We start from the raw sequence: 23294 nt of genomic DNA, 5'->3' as shown, positions 1-23294 counted from the left end.
CTTCTTCTCCGCTTCTGGTCCCTGCTGGACCAGAAGTGTGATGTGCTGTCTACACGCACATCACTGCTGCTGGCCAATCAATAGCCTCAGATATGATGTGTGCAGGCATGGCATGTGACCACTGCCACCTCTGAAGCCATTGATTGGCCAGCATCAGTGACATGCGTGTAGATAGCAAGTGGAGCCAGAAGCAGAGGGGAAGGGAGCTTGACACTGTAGCCAGGGCACTGGTGACAGATGAGTCTTTTTTAACCCCTGCACCCTGCCTATAAATATGAAAAGGAGTTCCCTGTCTTGGAAAAGCCCTTTGACAAGGGGAACTGTAACACCCAGTTGACAATTTGTTCACACACTTACAGGAGGAATGGCAGAGGAATGTCCCAGGATTTATATTTTTGGGCGAATGTAAGCATTTACTAAACAGCCATGTCAGGAGAGCTGAAGGATCTTCTGTAGTGTCCCACTACGTAAGGGTGGGCACTACTCAAGGGTCAATTGGGTCACGTTGTTCTCCACCACCTGTGGAACATGGTTATGGTATTTTATATTGCATTGTAATGTATAATTTAATGTTATCTCCTGTGTACCAGGCCTGTTAGGGGTGTAGTTCCTCCTCCTAGGCAGTAGAGGGAGCTAGGGAACCCCCTAGTATATATAGTCAGGTCCAGTCCAGAGAGGGGGGGGGGGGGGAAGCCAAGTGAGCACTTTAGCCAGAGGTTTGCTGAAGAGCAGCTTCTGACATGCAGCTAGATAGCCCAGGTTCCTAGCTTGCACCAAGGAGAAGTTGCCTCCTGAAGATATCTAGCACCTTGAAAAGTATAGTGCAGAACCACTTTTATCCAGCTAAGTAGAAAGCTGAAGGGCAGAAGGATATTTACAGCAAGAGGATTTACACCAGAGAAAGGTTTCCCTACCCAAGGATAAAGCCAGCTATAGGGCATACGGGCCTTGGAGAAAGCCAGACAGGATCTGAGGAAAATACAGCCTGATCTGTAAGTGTTATTCCCTCTGAGTATCTTGCAAAGACTTTGCCTGCCACTTATGTGAATTCTGCCTGTGACCAACATTGTACATGTGGAACTAACTGAAACCTGTAAGTAGTTGAACTGTTCAGTAAAAAGAAGTTCTGGTTCACTGCAACTCTGTGTACCTCCATTATTCCTACAACAAATCGGTGTGCCACCGTTACCGGCACTGGCGTCACGAACTATAAGGGACCTTGCCACCGGCACATTAAACTTCCAACACCCAGGGTTCCTCACCTACCACCTGGCCTGGTCCCTATACACAGAGAGTGCCCCAGAGGATTCTTGTGCTAGTCTCTCCATCACTGCTGTACGCCTGCCTAGGGTAAATAAAAACTGTGAGTACCAAGAGCAACCCTCGGTTTGTTAACATCCCCTGTGACCTCATATTCGCTCACCCTGCAGGACTGGCGCACTGCACTTCTAAGTCTCATCAGAAGGATATATGATTTACAAAAGAAATGGTTTTGTTTTTTCAGATCTTTAACTCATGAATCTATCTTTAGCCACAGATAAAGAATAACACAACTTGCTGTCTAATAATAGAAAATATTTTATTGAGGAACCAAAGTGATTTATTTAATCTCTTTAGGCTTATGGAGGATTACAGAAAGACATGGAAAGGAAATAAATAACGAAAAGGCAATTGTCAAATATATACTGAAGTGATTCTGTCCTTTCAACAACATTGTACATCTTGATCACACTGAAAGACAGTCAGCTATCACTAAGCCTTATGGAGAACTTAGCTGACAATAATACATTTGAGATGTTTTACATTGGTTTTGTAGATATTTATTTAGACATGTATTACCAAAAAGAAAAAGGAGAAATTTCCGTTGTTCTCTATTGAAGCTCATCCGTTGCTCCTTCATAATGATATATATGTAGTTTAGCCTAAACAGAACATGGGATTAAAGAGGGAAAAACCTGTGGATAAACGCACAACATGACATTGATGAAGGTCTTGATGTTCCTGGCTGCAAATCCTAGACCCCAAGAACAGTATTTCCAGGAATCCCCACCACAACACCCAAGGGATTCCTGGGAAAACTGGACCGTGAGGACCAGGTGACAAGATGGTTAATGCATCTTCCTGAAAAGTAACCAAGCTTCACAACACCAGAGCAGGTACTGTTGAGCTACAATTATTGAAGAAAACAATCACAATGAATGACTATAGCTGCGGCAGGAATATGTGTTCCTGTTCACGACAAAGATGACCTATAAACAGCTGGAAAAAGATTAATGGCCTACAGAGGCCTCCTATAAACAGGAACAATTTTTTTTTCTGATGAATCTGAATAACATGGAATTACATAGAGTTGGACTGTAATGCACATCAGATGTATACTTTTCTCGAACAGATTTGCTGATTAAGGTGTCCTTTTTCAGTCCTCTTCTTTATGGCAGCAGATTTCCACCTTCCCGAGCTACAGTGCTTCATCTCAGACTCACAACTGACCAGAGATGCAGCACTGCACCTCGGGCTGGAAGACACTGGACAATCTGGAGAAATGGACATCCTTTATAGAGAGAAGTGGACATATGAGGACTATATCACAGGGAATATTATCATTACACATCTTATTCGGACACTGGGAAAGAAAGATGACATGTATTAGTATATTATCATTATGGACACGCTACTAACCCACCTAGGTTTGTGATATCCACATTGTAGCATATGTGCTTATAACAAGAAGTGCATTGGTTGAAAATAACCACAATACTTGGTCATTACTCAGCATACCACTAATTTGACCAGCAATTAACGTCTGCTGGGGGCTTGCTTTTCATCCCTCATTGGATACAGGTGCTTACCTCACACTTTACAGGGGCTTTCCCACCTTAGATGGTAAAGGTATATCCACAGGATATTCCATAAATGTCTGGTAGATGCAGGCCAAACCTCTGGGACTCTCGCCTATTTCCAGAACAGGGGACCTCCAACCCCCTTTCCTGCAGCTGCTGTAAATGGAGATGTGGCAACATATGGATATCTCTCTCCATTTATTTCTATGGGAATTCAAAAAAAGCAAGCTCACTCGGTTATTTTCTGAGCTCCCATAAAGTGAAAGAGCCATACATGACCACCTCTCCATTCACAGCGGCCACTCAATAGGGGTCAGGGAACCCTTGTTCTGGAGATAGGTGTGGGTCCTAGAGGTAGGATCTACAACTATTCGAAGAGTGTGGCATATCTTGTTGAGATTAGTAGCTCTAGGTGATCAGCTGAAATACATAAAAAAATCTATACCAGTCATCATATTAGAAAAGCTGGGTTTTTTTGGTTGGTTGCACTACTGCAGACTGTCATATTTCAAGCATACTGGATAGAATATTTGATAATGATCGTTTCAGCTTTAAATTGGATGCTGTCCAAGTTGAGCAAAAAATTGCCCAAGTGAAGGAGATGTGATGGAACAATAAAAGAAGCATTTCTTACCTGCTTGTTTCACGCCATTCCACTAACCCTACCCTGATTTTTTTTTTCGCCATTCTTTGTCTACTTGGCTGCAGTAATGATGTACCCACATCAATGCTGTAGCTGGACTCAGTGGTAAATGTCACAAGACCGATGAGGTCCGTGATTAGCTGCAGCAGTCATGTGAGTATGCAGGCATGTCACCACTGCAGCCAAATAAACACAGAAGATCAGTGGCAAGGCTGCAACGAAGGCAAAATGAATGATGTTTCTTTTATTGTTTTATCAAATTTCTCCCACAAATTTTGTACCCAACTTGGACAATCCCTTTAAGATAAATTTAAATGGGTTATCTGGCCTGGGACCTGAACAACCCAATCCACAAAAATTGTGCACAATTAGAAATATTCAACTGTCCACAGTCCTGCCAATTGCACCAAGGCCACATACCCCCTTAGGTCAGTAATTGGCCGCAGTAGTCATGAGACTACCTGGATGTGTAGCAGCGCATGTACAGTCCTGGCTCCAGTAGCGGAAGCAGAGCCTCTGTGTTTACCTCACTACTCAGAGCAGCGGCCCAGGCATGAGATTGTCAGAGCCAGCCAAGATGTCCGGCCTTGTGAATCAAGCAGCAGGGGGAGCGTCTACAGCTGCGGGGACAGCCCCACACAGGTGTAAAACTCTGCTTGATGAGATGAATCGATTCACCCATCTCTACATGGGACCAAGACACATCTGGTCCGATGGAGACCCAGAGCGACCAGGAATGGGTCTGCTGTGAGGGAATGATGGAACTGAAGAGAGGTGAGCATTTCTAATGATAGAGTTAGATGGTTCCAAGGCAGGAGAACCCCTTTAAGAGGTGATGGTAAGTACAATATGGTTGATATGTCTCCATTTATTCAAGGGATTAAAATGCTGAGGGCATTTTAGTTGCAGAACAGCATAACAGGGTTGCACTGCAATACCAGACACATGCCATGGACAAGAGTGGAGCTGTTTATGAAAAAAAACCACAAAAAAAACACCCTTTTTCCATTTTAGAACAGCTTTAGTAATGATGAAATTATAAAATAATGAGTAGTATTAAATGTTCAATATTCAGGAAAGTTTTGAAAAAGCAAAATCTGCATGAGAAAACTTGGCGGTAATGTTAGCTTTGAGTTAAATCATCTGCTCTCTGAGACAGATACTTTTATATACAATCGTGCAAGGTATTTCCTCTCTCTCAAGCCAGCTGTTAATATGAGGTTTGGACAAAATCTTTGGAAATCACTCAAAACCATAAAAACCAATTGCGAGAAAACCCTATCACCTTCTCCAAACCCCTCACCTGGCCTCCTTCTTGCCACGGATATGGTATGCTATATTCTGCACCACAGCTGTCTGGGCCAAAGCCATGTCTCATCCTTCTAATTGGGTGAGCATGGCTGTTGCTTTGTTCCTCCTCCTTCATTGTTGGGAATATGATCTGGAATGATGCCTACAAAAAAAGAGAGGATAAATTGCATAATCTAAGCACAATTAGCCTTTTGTAATAAGATGGCTTGAAAAGGATGTGGATTGTTCAGCAAGACTGTGATGTGCGGTCAGGTTTATTGTGAATGATGCCATTGATCTAGGGCAGTCCTTCTCAATCAAGTCCTTAAACAACCCATAATAAGCTTGAGTCATCTCTGTTCAAGCTTAAATGAGTCAATTCCAAATTACGTAATTAAGACGGACTTGTATAATAAATGGCTGGATGTAATAAATGCCTACCCTATTATAGATAATCTATAGCACAGACTGTATGATGCATGATGAAAAGCTCTGGCAAACGCTTCACTAATCAAATTCATATTATGGAATGAAGATCTAATAATTACTATCTTATATCTTTGACACCAGTGAGCTGACATTCTCTACATAATTACAATTTCTACCATGATGGGCAACCGAGATGTTTTAAACTATAACTCCCATGGTCTGTTGACAAAAGATGACCTAAAGAGAAGGATGGGTGTTTTAGTTCAATCCACTGTTGCTCTTCTAGAACTTTGATGGTTCAGCATCTTATGAACTTTTTGTCTACAGCAATATCTGTATTATGTATGGCTCATATGGATGAAATATGGAGGTAAATATGGACACCAAATATGATTATGTTGTATCTATGTTCACATTTATCTACCGATTGTGTACATACTGGTTCACAAATATAGATTAATTACATACATAAATACAAGTACATAAAGACTGGTCATTTTTTAAGGCTTCATTATCTCAATTTGGAAAAACACAGGTCAAGCAAGGACAAAATAGTTCATCTTGCATGTCTGAAATATATATGTATATACAAGGCTTTGTTCACATCTGGATCAATGCTAAAACCTGATCTATTTTTTCAGTGGCTGGTGGTTTAGTTAATTTCTTCCTAAGGCTACTTTCACACTTGCGGCAGTGTGATCCGGCGGGCAGTTCCGTCGTCGGAACTGGCCGCCGGATCCGCTGATCTGCCGCTGACTGAAAGCATTTGTGAGACGGATCTGGATGCGGATCTGTCTCACAAATGCATTGCAAGGACGGATCCATCTCTCCGCTTGTCATGCGGACAGACGGATCCATCTTGTATCTTTTTTCACATTTTTACCGGTCTGCGCATGCGCAGGCCGGAAGGACGGATCCGGCAGTCCGGTATTTTGAATGCCGGATCCGGCACTAATACATTCCTATGGGGAAAAATGCCGGAATCCGGCATTCAGGCAAGTCTTTAGTTTTTTTCGCCGGAGATAAAACCGTAGCATGCTACGGTTTTATCTTTTGCCTGATCAGTCAAAATGACTGAACTGAAGACATCCTGATGCATCCTGAACGGATTACTCTCCATTCAGAATGCATGGGGATATACCTGATCAGTTCTTTTCCGGTATAGAGCCCCTGTGACGGAACTCTGTGCCGAAAAAGAAAAACGCTAGTGTGAAAGTAGCCTTAGTGACAGGATCTGCAACAGTGAGCTGGAGATTTCACTGTGGGCTTTCAGATTGTAACCTCCAGGATAAGATATTGTCCTCAATGAAAGAAAAATAATGCATTGCACAAATCAATGGGATCCTCATGCCATAACCAGGTCATTCAAAGGTACAGCTGGATAGGGCATATGGATAGGTTTTGGCTAAAAAGAATAACACCGTTCTGCATATAAAACATAATGGAGATGTGACACAAAGAGAGTGGCTGAAGCCAACTGATGGCATTTGCAATCAGAAATCTCCTTTTGAAATCAAGAGAGACATTAAATGGGTTGTTCAACAAAAATTATTCTACATTTGTTTTTAATAGCACCTGGATCTGGATAGCTTTGTAAATGCATGTAATTAAAAATGTAGTATATCTACTGGGTTATTCAATGATATCCGTCAGTTGCTGTTTGTTCTTTTTCTAATTTCTCTGCCCACCTCACTGAGGTAGACACACATGCTTACTTCCATCCTTCAAGTGTCACCAGCTGCATAAAAAAGGACATGCCCACTGAGCTGTCCGCTTGAAACAAATCTAGCAGAGCAATCGGAGCAATGGATGGAGAGATCTCTGGACCCAAGTGAGGTACAGGGCTGGTTCTAGCTAGTTAGGAAGAGGTTGTCATGTACTATATCATTTCTGATTTTCAATTTTCACATTAATCATGGTATAACCCCTTTAATGGAAAGGTTTTTCTGTGTTCCTCTAACAAAGTGATGTGACAGAATAACACAGAGACCAATCCTACTCTTTATCCTGGGCCTTCTAACGAGCCAAAATGTAGAGAAACTATAGTCAGCTGAACAAGACCAAGGGCTATTTAGATTTTTTGGTAGTGTTTTACCATAGCATCCACACTCTGAGACACTATTTGCATTGTAAATAAGAATGTAATGTCTGTTGTCCCTGCTAGAGTAGTGATCTAAGGATTCAGCCTCCTCTGGATCTGGAAGGAATCAAGAAAACATTATTTGCTGGATAACTGGCTTCTCTCCTTCTCTCTCTCTCATTACATCTGCTCCAAGAATTGGAAGCACTCTAGAAAGTCTGAGTTAGCTATTCCTCAGACATCTCAAACAGCTCTATATACATCATCTTTATCCTGAAATCTTAACTGTGCCAAACTATTTCGTGACATGAGTGGCATTTGTAGGAGTGACTAAATCTCTCCTTGTGTTGACATTAAATTAGGTTCCCTCTGAAATCTGGAGGTTGTCCAAATCTTGTCTCTAGGGATGATGAGTGTTTTCCTGGAGGCTTGACCTCTTGGTCATTGCTTTTCTTATAGATAAAGGCAAGAGGAGGCTGAATCTCATGTGTCTTTATTTTTACAAACTCTAAAGTTTTTTGGGGGGAAATTCTCAGCAGATGGGCAACAGCTGGTTCCTGTATGTTCTCAGTCTAGGGAAAATGATCATCATTAAATTCAGCTCCCACATTAACACAGACATTAAACCCTGCTGCTGTCACATCACTCTAGCATTTCCCACAATTCCTTGCAACATGCCTCAGGTCTCCCTAGGTTAAACAGATGAGATTTGTAAATTGAGTTCCAACACATGGATCTGACTTAACATTTAGTCATATCTTCTAGCTGTGTTATGACTTACATAACTGACACAAGCAGCTAACCTACAAGCCTTTAATATATACAAGATAGCAGCCTGTGCGCAATGTCTGAGATATACAACTGCTAGATCGATCCTCCTATATGTCTTCATAAAATGATAAATCCTAAAATAAGCATTTGAAAATAGGATGATTATGAATATCTATTTAGTAGCCAAACAGAAACTACTAATCTCTTGCAAAAATGTCTAGAAATATACCTCAGACTAAATTGATAAAAAAAGGAAGCAGGCTTGTATTATGAGTTTGTTTGTTCCCAAGCCCTAATTCCCTTTGCAATCACACCCAGGGTCAACTGGCCCACCAGAGTACCAGGTCCAAGCTCTGGCATAATATGCCCATTATGAAACAGGGCCCCTTATAAAGCAGGAACACTAGCAGAGGGTGGGTATCCAGAATCATTTTCTCTGATGGGCCCAAGGAAATTCAGTCCAACACTGTTCACATGATGTATCAAAGAGATAAGAAGAAACTATGCATGGACAGAATGCAAAATCTTAAAACATAGCATTCTGCTGGCTAGCATGGACATGTGGAATATAGGGGGCAGTAATACCAATGGTATGTTGATACGGACTAGTCTAGAATATGTAGACCACAGACTTCTCAATATAATTTATCTATATATGTTTGATTGATATTCTATTTGCAAAAACTGTTTAGAGCCATGTTTGGTCTTGATAGACTTTCTCATGATTAAGGGTGATCATTTTCCTACTAGACTACTGCTTTAAACTGTATACTCTGCTCCTTCTAAACATAAGTGACAAGTAATGTCATTAAACTGGATGATAATGAAATATTTTTCTGGGAAAGCTTTCATGGTAGAGGTCCTGCTATCCTCTGATGACGTATGTGTACTCTCTTGATGTATATGAGTGTATTAAAGTGTCATGCACTGGCTCTAGATCATTATCACACTATGCAGCTCCTCTGATGCCGCCAGACTTCTAACTAAAAATAGCTTTTTCTTTTTCCATGATCTGGATTGAAGAAAAATCTCTCTTCCTTTTATGGTCAGAGGCAGTTTCTTGGTAATTCAAACACAAATCCCCCTCGGCACTGTGCCCGTCTGCTGGGGGCACGTGGAATTTCATTTTTCTACTTCTGCTGTGCAGGTTTTTAGGAATATAACACAAATGAGAGACTGGCATGACCTACAACTACTGACTATATGTCCTCTGGGTCATGTATATTATTTAGATATTATTATACATTATTTACAGTAAGAGACAACTTAAACTTTTATCTTATAACGAGTTTATATTATACATTTATCTTTGTCTGCCTTCAAAGGGCATTTTGCCACTGCTGGCTATGTGACTGTGCAGCTCCAGCTATCTCATCTAAGCCATCAACCCTAACTCCACTGAAAAGTAAAAAAATCTGATGTAGCCAGGTAACCCCATTGCCATGTCATGCTTACATAGTCTAGGAAGCTAGGGTATAGTGTGTTGTTTATTGGATCCTCACACTGGAGAGCTACACTTTCACCTAACTGTAATATAAGGGAAACTATGGGCACTCTATGGGTGGACACTTATTTATTTATTTTTTTACATAATACCAGCCACATAGGTTCAAGTATACAGAAAACCATTGATAAGCACACTGTTCCCCCCCCCCCCCCATGTCACAGGGAAGTAGGTGGCCAGCTATGCTCCTCTCCATGTTCTCCACCAAGCAACTCCATATACCAGCACATGTGATACTTAAATAGAGAAGACCACTAAAAGTGGGTCTGGATGTCATGTTGCTTGCTTAAAGGGGTTGTCTCATCTGGAACATTGGTGGCATATCGCTAGGATATGCCATAAGTGTCAGCTAGAAGCAGGTCCCACCTCTGGGACCCGCACCTATCTCTAGAACGAATCTCCAAAAGAGAGATAGAGCTCAGCTATTTTCAGCAGTTCCATAAAAGGGAATAGAGTGGTGGCTGTGCTTGTGTAGTTTCTATGGGACTACACAAGCAGCTCCGTTATTTTCAGCTTTTCCATATGAAATTAATGGAGGACGGCCACGGTGCGCTCTCCTGAACTTTAGGAGCTCCGTACTAAAGATAGGTTTGGGTTGCAGAGCTTGCATGAGCACTGCATCCTCTTCAGTGAGTACGCCATCTATTTTGTAGCGGCGGTACAGTGTAATTATTGTAGAACTGCTGGACCTGCTCAAGTGAATGGAAGAGGAAGCTGTAATTACACTGCACCGCCGCTACAAGGGAGATGGTGAGCAGTGTCAGCACGAGCTCCATAGCAGCATAAAACCCTGGCTAGTGGGGGTGCTGTCGGACTGATCTGATGTTGATGGCCTATCCTGAGGAGATGTCATCAATATTATCAATAGCATCTATCTTATGTGTATGGGGACGTGCCAACTCTATATAAAGATGATGTCGGGTAGAAAAGGATCAGGTATGTTCAACTTTAACCCCCCCCCCCATTCTTTAGTTCTCAAGGAAAATAAACCGCCAAGAGAGGAGTCTGGCTGTCTCTTACACACCTCTCCCAGTTATATGGAGGAGTCAGGAAGAACAGCTAGCAGGCGAACAAGGCTGATAGTTATTAATAACGTAAGGGCACCTTCAGGCTCTGTTCACATAATGTCAGAGCCCTACATTTCCCATATATATGCCAGGACAGATCCCAGCACATATGCAAAATGTAGTCATAAGGATGCCAATAGAGTTTCTTTTTGGTATCGGTGGGGCTAATATACATTGGTATCCTTATTTTTCCTGTAAAGAAAAACATCATAGACTGCACTGTTCTAAGCAGACAAGGGCAAGGTATATGTTGGGGCATTCTCTCAATGTGTACCTCCAATGGGAGGCTGAATTGTTATGAGAACAGAGACTTACGAAATCAGCTTGCTTTTGCTTGTGAATTTTTTTAGGAACGTTGCATTTTTGCGATTTGATTATAAATATCTTAGATTCTTATGACACGGGTATGGCTATGGGATAAGTAAAATCTGACACCTATATGGCAGTTTAATTGATTATACATGGCAATACTATAGTGTTTGGGTAAAGTACGACAAGATGGTACAAAACTAATGACAAATAAAGTACAATTATCAAAGCAAGTCCATTTTGGACATGACACTAACAAGACACCATCTAATGGGATTGGGGACTAAATAAATAAATAAATAAATAAAAAATGTGGAAATTACATTTAGGAAAAGTGCCTTGTTAGATGATGGAGGTGGTATTAAAAGCTATATGAGATATTTACACCATACCATCCAATAGGTCATTCTGCCTCAACTCAACACTTTAAGTCTTTCATGGCAGACTTTTTTTGACAACCATATAATGTCATAAATTATTAGTGGCACCTGCACTACCTAATATGGTGCGTGTTGACAGTCAATGAAGCCTTCTCAATCACTTGCTTATGTTTCTATGGTCAGGCTCTCTAATCATTACATAATATAAAACAGGAAAATCAAGAGAAAGACTAAAGTATTTCTTTTCTTCCATCAAGTCACGCATGCTGATAACACAAACCACATCTTAGGGAATCTACTTCCCTGCCCAGTCATCCCTAGGAGCAGATGTAAGCAGTTATGAACACTTACTGATGCATGTAACTGTATGCAGGAAACAGAATATGCATGACACCGTTTCAGCATGGGCTACACAAGCATGGGTTTAATTAGTTTGTGAAGGAAATGGGAAGCGTGTGACACAGAAACTTCTCCATTCTGTTTACAAGTAGCATTCTTGATGGGATAAAAACAACGAAGAAGATGAGAGGTCAGGGAGCATGTGAGAGAGGACGCTTCGCATGTTGTGGAATGGAGGGTCATTCATGAGAGCAGCAGGAAGTGATGGAGTTATCCAAACCACAGACCCCAACATGAATTTTGTGGGAACATGGTATGTATGGTATATTGTGCCAAAGTATTTACTATATGGCTTACATCTAAACCCAGTAGACTTCGCCTTGTTGATACACAGCAAGACGTTCACTGCCCTATGTGGACTACAAGGCTAGGGTTACACAACGACATGTGTCGCGCGACAATAAGTCATGCGACACATAGGGCACAACTACACTGCAACATGTGTCGCACGACATTGATGTCACACCAATGTCGCACCCCAATTTTTATAATTATAGTCTTTGGTGTCGCACTGCAAAATGGGATGGAATTTTTGCTACTGTCGTGTCGCAGTCGCAGCATGACGCATGTCGCAGTGCAACCCCATAGACTATCATTATGAAAATTGTCGAGCGACATTGGTGCGACCTCAATGTCCTCGTGTAGCCCTAGCCTAAAAGTGCTAGCCTCGGACTAATTTTTAATGGCAAAAATATTCTTATGTTCAGCTCAATGTATGAGAGGAACAGACCACAAGCAGAAAGCAGCGCAATGCAGGGTATAAACTTTATTTAGGTTTTAATTCTCCACATCTATATTGATACCCTAGCTCCCTAATATAGGTTTTAATACAACCTATAGAACAGCAGCCATTCGGGACAGAAGACATCCCACAAAGGCAACAGTAGAGCCTTTACTTAAAAAGGAATTTTGGCCTTGCTTGTCTTACTCACATTCAAAGGTAGTAAGTGTATCTACTATGTGGTTTCCTACTTTTACAACCCCGATCTCCACAAATGATGATACTTGATGTTTTTAACTGACATCAAAATATCCAGGGCCTCTAATTAACTATGTCCCGTCATGTCACACAAGATACTTTAAAGGATTATTTCCATTTTGAACATTTATTGCAATTGCACAGTATGTAGAGATATATGTCCTATTTTACATGAAAATAATTGTAGAACAAGGTTTTGCTCTGATGACGATCCAAGTTCAGTTTAGTAGAACCATGGGAGGAGGACATGCTCTGGGATTTGTAGCCTTAAAATGGCCCCATTACAGCAATCTTAAACCGGCCATAGATTTATTTAGATTTTTGCTGGTTTGTTCATTAGAAAAGTGCTATATATTCTAGAAGATTGTAAGGATTATAGTCATACATTGTGGAACCCCCAGCATTTTGGTGGGAGTTGCCATGGTTGGGCAGATTTGCCCAAGGTGGTAACGATTCCTGGATCGGTTAAAAGTTGTGTTGCCATCACTGGTCAGGATTGCTCAGGCTGGCAATGGGGTTTGATTGCTCGTCAATCTGTCAATGTGGCTGAATTTCCTCCCAGCCCCAGTGACAGATATTTTATTGGGAATAAGGTCCCTCATCTGACCAGGGTTTAGATGTATAAAAATAGGTCTATCCAGGGACCTGTGTGACTCACCTGTTGCCCTTAGCAACCAATATAATTCTCCCTTAATTTTAGGAAAAAGAGTGCTTACTGTCATGGTGGCTGCTCCAATGAACATGCTCATCACTGAGGTGTATGATCTACAGGAAACAAAACCTCACTGGATGAATGTTGTCCTCCTATGACCCCGAAATATGATGGGGCAAGGGTGACAGCAGCACAGTCTTTCATGAGGACCTGTCCACTCTCTTGACATATCTGCTTTCTAAAATGCTGGTATTCCTAATGAAATAACATGTCTGGGGAACATGCTCCTACAGCTCTGTGTTGTTCCGCTTTATTCGTATATATTCTCCTGGATAGGTGTTACCATTCCCTATGTTAATAGGGATTTTTACCTATGCAGTTTGACACTGATCAGCACTGATTGGATTGTGAGTGGTAGCACCCATTGTCAATTTATTCATACATTTCCGAAAAAAAACACAGTTCTAAGAAAAATGCATCAGAACTGATGTTCTGGGCTTATAGATATATAGATATGAGATAGATAGATTAGATAGATAGACTGACCGTGTGCTGGCCGTGCCTGTGTTGTGGACCACAAATTGCAGTCTGCAATGCATGGGCACTGACTACGTGCCCGCCGTCTGTGGATTCAATCCGCAAACGACAGTCCGCACCGCAAAAAAGTAGTGCATGCACTATTTTACTGCTTTGTGGGAGCAAGGACAGAAAACCCACAGAAGCACTACGGAGTGCTTCTGTAGGCTTCTGATCCATGCCTCTGTTTCGTTCCGCACCTCACCTTCTGGTCCAATCCTCTGTATCACAGACAGCATGTGGGTGTTCTAGGTGACCATCTATTGCTCTGGTCTTGGTCTTGTATCTGTCTATTTATCTATCAATCTGTCTGTCTTATAGAAATAAGATACATGGATAGATAGATAGATAGATAGATAGATAGATAGATAGATAGATATCGTCTATCACATCTGTTTATCTCATATCTATCTATCTATAATATAAAAAAGACCGCAGCACTTCCAATTGGTGAAAAAATGTGAAGTCCTTTATTCACCCAGGCGACGTTTCAGTATAATAAGATTGAAGCAAGAATACTTCAATGGTAAATGCTGCACTATATACTTGGTGGAACTTGAAATGTATGTACATGATTTGTTTTTTTTTATATGTGATATCATGCTATTTTGATTGTTTTATTTAATGATACTTAATCATGTAAGTGTTTGATACCCTATATATATATATGCACTGAGCTTTTGTAAATGTTGCTTGAGAACGGTCCCAGCAAGTGGACTGAAACGTCACGTGGGTGAATAAAGGACTTCACATTTTTTCACCAATTGGAAGTGCTGCGGTCTTTTTTATATTATAGATAGATAGATAGATATGAGATAAACAGATGTGATAGACGATATCTATCTATCTATCTATCTATCTATCCATGTATCTTATTTCTATAAGACAGACAGATTGATAGATAAATAGACAGACACAAGACCAAGACCAGAGCAATAGATGGTCACCTAGAACACCCACATGCTGTCTGTGATACAGAGGATTAAGGTTATAATGCGTTGGGAAATCTCTAAGCATCGCCAGTCTAAGCATGATGATGAGAGCCTCAGGGTTTTTCCAGCGGTTAAAGTGGTCACATCTGGAGCAGCTGCCTAGGCCTTTTGCTGCCAACTTTATGTCCCACTCCTTTCAGAAAGTTGCTGCAAGGTTTGGCAGGTCACACATGCCTAGAGAAGGCCCCACTCACTTTATGGAAATACATCCAGGCTTATCATCTGTGCTGTCATAAATGTCATCGTGTAATTCTCCATAAATAATAGCAGAGGGAATATGATAATGCTTGGCAGCGAGGAGGTCTCACTATGCTTTGTGCAGCAACGCAATACTTTTATGGCAATAGAAATGCACCGTGTGTTTATACCATTAATAATATAGCACCAACATATACTGCGGCACTTTATTCGAAATACGATACCTGTAGCCAAGGACGCACATTTATTTTTGGGAATGAATGGCTAAGGCAATACACTATAAACTAGCAGTTAATATAATGCTCTCTTAAACCAGAATTATTTCTGATGTCCCCTTTAAGAAGGCTTTGAATAGTTTACTACTTATATAACACTGACAAATATTTTACCATACTACTGGAGAATGAGACTTTCATGTCTGCAAAGAATATTTCAATATCAACTATACATTTCTTATAATGCACAAGCCCCTCTGTTGGGTACATTGGCAATATTTAGGTTTTGAAGATTACTTGGCTCTTTAAAGATAAATTGGACTTCTTAACATACTTCAAAAACTCCAGATATACCAGATATAAACACAAGCACTTCATGGTTTGCAGACAGCTGCAGCTTGGGGGGTGGTGTAGAAAATGCTAGGGAAGCAAGAAAAAAGGGAGAGACTTGTGGTTTGAATATACAGAAAAGGAAGTTACATACAGACAGGGACATTGGAGAATATTAATAGGAAGAAAAGGAAAATATAGATCTTCAGGGTTAGGGAACAACAGGTGGAACAACTAGACATGCTTTTAGATACTAAGCTGTAGCTGAGCATAGGAGCTAGTTCACACATTTTCACGGATTTTGGAGCATTTCTGCCTCAAAATCAACTTTAAATCAGCTCACAAAATGCCTCACAACAGCCTCCCATCCATTTCAATGGGAAGCGGCACTTGCTTCTTTTTTGCACGTGTAAGAAGCATCGATCTCCAACCTTGGGGCAGACTCAACGCTGAGCGTCCCATTGAAATGAATAGGAAGCAGGAAAAAAACTGTTCCATGAAAGTCCATGTGTTTTTGTGCGGATTCCGCACGTTTTTTGCGCAGGTCTGCCTACAAAAAAAAATCAAGCTTTGTATTGAAGGGAACACTTTTTTTCACGCTGAAAAAAGTAGTGTATTCCACGCTGATTTGAAGTGAACCCTTTTTTTCATGCTGAAATAAAAGACATGCATTTTGCGCTGAATTTTTAAGCATGTTTTTAAAAATATTTTGAGTGAACTGGCCCTTAGAGATGACTAGACTTACATATCACTATGACAGATGACTACGAGACTAGATTACAGATGGCTGTAATATGACTGAGGCTCACAGTTGACCATAAGAGATGCCAACGAGATATCACAGATGGCCGTAAGAGACGATGATGAGACTAGGTTATAGATGACAATGCACTATGACTAGGTAATAGATGACAATGAGAATAGGTTACTGATGAGTAAATAACTAGAAGACTAGGTTATAGATGACTTTAAGGCTAGGCTATAGATAACTACGAGACTAGGTTATAGATTACTATGAAAAGTGACTATGAGACTAGTTTAGTTGACTATTAAAGATGCCTTTAACTAGGTAATAGATGACCATAAGAGATAATGATAACAAGGTTATAGGTGACTATGAGAGATGACTATGAGACTTGGTTATAAATGACTATAAGAGTTGACTATGAGACTAGGTTATAGAAGACTAGGAATGATGACTGTCAGACTAGGTTATAGATAACTATGAAATAAGTATAAGTAATTTACCTGTAGGTGTACTTTACAGTTCCTATGTAAAATGTTTTGAACAGAGCTTCCTCAACTAGAGACGTTTTGTCACTTTGCAATTTACTTCCATTTCATTTTGGCCCTTGGGCTGACATGTCAGGCACCAGCAAGGCAGAAGTGAGCTATGATTATTTGCACATGCATGTATATACAGCGGACAGTGAACTTTATGCATCTGCAGAAGCTGCCTTACATGTCGTACATGAATAACCATAAACCATCTTCCTGCAGTGTTGGCACCTAGGGGCCAGCGTTTGAATGGAAGAATTTACAAAGTGGCATAACTTTCATAATTCACTTTCTGAACCTTACATAAGATTTTTCATGACACCATCACATATACAGTTTTGCGCTTTTATAAAGCATTTTGTAACGATGAAGAGAACTGTTTTACAGCATTATTTTGTAACTTGGACTTAACACACTGTAAGAAGAAATTATAATTATGGATTTTCATTCTATATTCCTGCACAGGCTTATTGGTACAAGTTATGAAAATCACGACTTACCTCCTCCAAGGCATTCTTGAGAATTTGATCCTCCTGGGTTGCACAAGCAAAAATCTGTGTAAGAGATGAGGGCTTTCCTGCACTAGATTCTAACCATCTGGGGGAAAAGACCTTTTTTCTTTTACCTTATATGAGCTGGAGGGAAGAGAGGCCAGGCTGTTATAAGGCACATCTGTCAGGTCGTTGTGGGATGCCATTGGTTGGGGGTGTATTCACGTGACACCCCCTCCTTTTCTTGCCTTGACCTGTGACAGTTTAGGAGGTTTTCAGTTTTACCCACTAAGGACTGACTGTTTGACAATTTTCATATTTCTTCTAAATTTGGAGTTTTCAGACAATGCTAGGAGGCTTGGCTGAGATACCAAGAACCATGTGGGAATCATTAGGTTTGAAAGAGAAGGGGGGGGGGGATGAAACAGAGCAGTGGGGGAGGGACAAAAACAGAGAGAAACAGAGGAGAGAGAGAGTGAGACCAACTCTGTGCCAGCAAGTTGTCTGGGAACACTAATGAACCAAACTAAAAGGGTCTTGCATCTATTAACTAGTTCCCTTCCATGCATCCCCTGTGGCAAACAAGAAGTTAATGGGACTTCCTGCTAGCGTCTTCAGAAGAGTGTGGGAATTTTCTCAGTTCTCAGTTTGTATGAGAAATGAAGATGGGGGTCTGTATTTGAACCGCTCCCTTAACCCTCCGATGTCGTATCCAAAATAGACAAGTTCCCACAAATATCACAGTTGTCAGAGCATTGAGTGCCTTGTGATGGGACACATTTTCCTCATTTATATGAGAGTATCAAATGTTTTAGATGTTGAATTACAAAGAAGAGAACACAAACTTCATAAATAGGAAAATGTCACGTGACAAGAACCACGCTCTGATTTCAGGAGGCATAGGTTCTGTAAATATTAAGGAGCCAAGAAATAATATCTGATTTATATCTTATGGACATTCAACTGAATAGCTTATTGATTTTAAAATTTGTGGCCAATATATTGGGGTCATTTCATTGAAAAGAATGTTGTTTATATCACAGGTACACCACTAGTTTTATGATAGAGTCACACCACAAAAATGATTCCCAACACAAGACACCCCTTATTCTTGGCATGAAGGGCCCAGTAGCTAATGTTGTAGTGCCCCTGCAGAATAGATGCTTAGGTTCTCCACAAGAATCCCTCCCATTTTCCACCTGTATGGATGGCCTTTATACCCTCGTGCATCCATACAATTAAGGGTGCATTCACACTGCTTCATGCACCGGAAAGCTACCGGGGTATATGTCGAATGTATCCATAGGCCCCATTTAACTAGTCAAGCCACCATTGAAGAGCGTGCTTTTGGCCTCCATGAGGCTGGTACACATTGGTATACCTTTTTTTGAGAATAGCATATTTGACTAGACTATTCTATACAGAGACACAAAAAGTATACTAAACAATATAAATTTTTTTTAACATAGGAGCCTTTGAGCATAGTATATATAGTAGCATATATACTATATACTCCCCATATACCGCTGTCAGACACTGCAAACACAGTGTGAAAGCATCCTAAGGAATAAAACCCAGGCTACACTGCTGCTTTCAATTGGCATACTGCTTTTCAGAAAGGTGTTTTGCACCTATAGATAATCAGTTTAGAAGACATATCTTTAATAAGAAAAAAACATCAAAATACTTCACATATTTTTTTCCCTTTGGCACTCCTAGGAAGCATCTTAGTGGAAAGAGTAACTGTTCCTGTTAAGATTATGTTTCTCATGCAGTCAGCAGATGTGTTTCAAGATAACTTTTAAATTGTTTTTGTTTCTTTTTTTTGGAATCTGGGCAAAAGGTCTCAACAAAAGGGTCCTCTGCTTTGTACAATCCCTACTTGTTAGAAGGGTCCCTTGAAAACAAACTATTCTCAAAGTGTATCACAGCACAACTGAATCCGCAATTGCAGAATCTTGGTAAACACAGACCATGCCAGTACTAAACACTATTACAGTTGGCATAGTAACTAAGACATAACCTTTATTTGAATAATACCATAAAATAGAGAAGGAAGCCCAAGGAAATAATAAGATAACAAAATTACGGTTGTACTTCAACCCATTACGTAAAACCAGTGGGTGCAATAAGCTAATGTACCAAAGATGCTGCAAAAACCTCTTCAGTAGCGTTGGATAGATAGGGGATCCCCTGATAGTACACTCTACCGTTCTCATCCCCTGCAGTCAGACCCCTGCTGATCTAATATTGATAACCTATCCTGAACAGGCTCGGACTGGCCCATCCTTGGTAGGCCCCCAGTCTCCTGCGCCCGGAGATAGGACGGAGGAGTAATTCTTTCTCTTGTATCTCAGGAGAGATAATTATTGTAGCCCCTAGGTGGCAGTATCATGCACCGATGCAGCCTCCTACTGGTGTAAATTGTACAGGAGGCCCCGCAGTATCTTCTAAACTTCCCAGCTGCTGGCGGTGAAGGAGGAGAGAACATGTCTGACCATCCTCTTGTCCTCGCTGCTGTCAGAAAACTGGCTGCTGGAGAGAAGGACCCCTCTGCGGTGCTGGGCTGATTTCTCAGGTGTATGACAGTAGTGAGCTGTAGGAGACTGTAAGGGAGAAATAGGGGATTTGTTTATAGCAGACACAGATCTATTAATGTGTGCTGCTCTCTGCGGAGTTCAGAGTGGCATTGGGGGTACTCTGCCCTAAGTCCCCCCAATGCCTCTGCTTTAGGTGCACCCTCATAAGTGCTCCAGATGCCCCCCAATGTCCCCACTCTAAATGCACCCCTAGAGAACTTTTTGGTCTAAACTTCACTCGTCGTGTTTGGAGGAAAAAGAAGGATGAGTTGTATCCCAAGAACACCATTCCTACTGTGAAGCATGGGGGTGGTAACATCATGCTTTGGGGGTGCTTTTTTGCGAAGGGGACAGGACGACTGCACTGTATTAAGGAGAGGATAAATGGGGCCATTTATTGTGAGATTTTGAGCAACAACCTCCTTCCCTCAGTCAGAGCTTTGACGATAGGTCGTGGCTTGGTCTTCTAACATGACAACGACCCGAAGCACACAGCCAGGATAACCAAGGAGTGGCTCCGTAAGAAGCATATCAAGGTTCTGGAGTGGCCTGGCCAATCTCCAGACCTAAATCCAATAGAACATCTTTGGAGGGAGCTGAAACTCTGTTTTTCTCAGCGACAGCCCCGAAACCTGACAGAGCTAGAGGAGATCTGTGTGGAGGAGTGTGCCCAAAGCCCTGTTGCAGTGTGTGCAAACCTGGTCAAGAACTACAGGAAACGTTTTACCTCTGTAATTGCAAACAAAGGCTTCTGTACTAAATATTAACACTGATTTTCTCAGGTGTTCAAATACTTATGTTCAGCAGTGCAAGACGAATAAATTCTTAAAAGAATCATACAATGTGATTTCCAGATTTCCATGATTTGCACCTACAATGTGAATTTCAGACCCTTCCATGATTTTTAAGCGGGAAAACTTGCAAAATTGAAGGGTGTTCAAATACTTCTGTTCCTCAGTGTAATACAGTATTTTAGTAGCATCAGGCTTGCATTATCCTAGAGGTAAGATGGCCACCTTTTCTCTGGTATAGGTCTTACTTGGATTACTGAAGCCCAGAGCAGTGCAGAAATGTGGAAGAGGTGAATGTTTTACCTCCACAGTTGCTGGCATTGTTTTGAAGGCAAAAAAATACAACTACATAAAAAAAAAAATAATAACAACAGTGTCTGATCTGCCATAAGACGAACCCCAAAAACGATAAGCCTATTAGGTTTCCATTATGGTGTCTGTCCTTTCTCCAAACAAAATAGCGCAGTATTTATCATGGAATCAGTGATAAAGCTTCTAACACCGATTTGTACATAGCCTGAATGGTATTGTTATGGCTAGTATTATTATGTGGCACTATTCCAAGTACCCTTGTATGGGCAACATGTGTTGTACTATTTTATACTATTTCCATTTTTCAAAAATGAAATGGCCCTTAAAGGATTATAATCGCCCCACGATTTAAACTATGGTCAATTATCATACGTTATCTTTCAGACTTTTGTCAAATATTTAGCCATCAGTGTGCATAGCAGCTTACAAAGTGTAGAGAAGTTTGAAGACATGTTTTAGACTTTATCCCCTTTGGTTGTACACACACAATGAGATAAGTGCATAAAACAGGAATGTAAACAGTGGAGGAACAGACTCATGTGTAAGCTCCGCACACATTACTGTGCAATAGGGACACATGGAAGGGTTGCTACTTACTGAACTGGGCTGAACCAAAAGTGTCTGAATGGAGCATGCAGTTAAAATAAAGTGATTTTTGTGTAACATGCCTTTCTGTCACTCCAAGGGTAAAGATATTTTAACCCCTTCTACTCCAGGCCAGTTTTCACCTTCCTGCCTAGGCCTATTTTTGCAAATCTGATATGTGTCACCTTATGTGGTAATAACTTTGGACTGGTTTTACTTATCTAACCGATTATGAGTTTGTTTTTTGGTGACATATTGTACTTTATGTTAGCCGTAAATTTGAGTCGTTTTTTTCCCTTTATTTATAAAGATGTGAATGTGAAATTCTCATCATAAAAGTTATCAACCAGCATTTCTCATAAGTCTACTTTATGTTGGCATCATTTTGTAAATGCAATTTTTTTTTTAGGACATTAGAAGGCTTAGAATTTTAGAAGCAATTTGTTTCAAATTTTCCAGAAAATTTCCCAAACAGTTTTTTTGAGCACCAATTCAGTTCAGTTAAAGTGATTTTGAGGGGCTTACATGATAGAAACGACCCATAAATAATCCCATTTTAGAAACTACACCTCTCAAATTATTCAAAACTGATGTTACAAACTTTATTAACCCTTGAGGTGTTCCACAAGAGTTAAAGGAAACAGAGGTGAAATTTTATTTTATTTTTTTTAGATTTTTTATGCTAATCCATTTTTTTCCTGCAGCACATAGGTTAACAGCAAAATAAACCTCAATATTTATTACCTTGATTCTGCATTTTACAGATTTTGTTGAAACGGTTTTTGACGCCATGTTGAATTTGAATAGACAATGAGGTACCCCTACAGCGGAAACCCCAAAAAAGTGACCCCATTTTAGAAACTGCAATCCTCAAGAAATTTAGTAAGGGGTGTACAGAGCACTTTCCCCCCACAGGCATATTACAGAATTTGGAAACACTTGTATAAGACTCGAGTATAAGACTAGGGTGGGAAATGCAGCTATAATGCAGAGTGTATGTGTATATAATGCACACACTCTACATTATATACACACATCTGCAAGAGGGTGACTCCCTGTATTTACTGCAGAGTGTGTGCATTATATACACACACACTCTGCATTAAATACAGGGAGCCATCCACAGATCTCCCCCCTAAACAGTGCCATCCACAGATCCCCCCTAAACAGTGCCATCCACAGATCCCCCTCCCCTAAACAGTGCCATGATGGCACTGTTTAGGGGAGGGGGTATCTGTGGATGGCACTGTAGGGGGATCTGTGGCTGGCACTGCCATCCACAGATCCCCCTACAGTGCCATCCACAGATCCCCCTACAGTGCCATCCACAGATCCCCCTACAGTGCCATCCACAGATCCCCCTACAGTGCCATCCACAGATCTCCCTACAGTGCCATCCACAGATCCCCCTACAGTGCCATCCACAAATCCCCCTACAGTGCCATCCACAGATCCCCCTACAGTGCCATCCACAGATCCCCCTACAGTGCCATCCACAGATCTCCCTACAGTGCCATCCACAGATCCCCCTCCCCGACGCTCACAGCAGTATGCTTACTTTGTCTTTGCTCCGGTAATACAGGCAGTGCGGGGAGTGGCGCTCA

General features: G+C 41.0%; 1 long non-coding RNA gene across 1 annotated transcript; it reads right to left on the bottom strand.

Moving 5' to 3' along the window:
* Positions 1 to 1554: 1554 nt before the first annotated feature.
* Positions 1555 to 17545, bottom strand: LOC120978283. The gene is made up of 3 exons (XR_005774048.1): positions 17433 to 17545; positions 4787 to 4936; positions 1555 to 2623 (listed from the first exon to the last, which is right to left on the bottom strand). It is a non-coding gene; the product is annotated as an uncharacterized LOC120978283 (long non-coding RNA).
* Between the last annotated feature and the right edge of the window lie 5749 nt (positions 17546 to 23294).

Source organism: Bufo bufo, chromosome 1 (assembly GCF_905171765.1).
Source record: "Bufo bufo chromosome 1, aBufBuf1.1, whole genome shotgun sequence".
NCBI lineage: Eukaryota > Metazoa > Chordata > Amphibia > Anura > Bufonidae > Bufo > Bufo bufo.
This window is presented reverse-complemented; position numbering and strand designations above follow the sequence as displayed.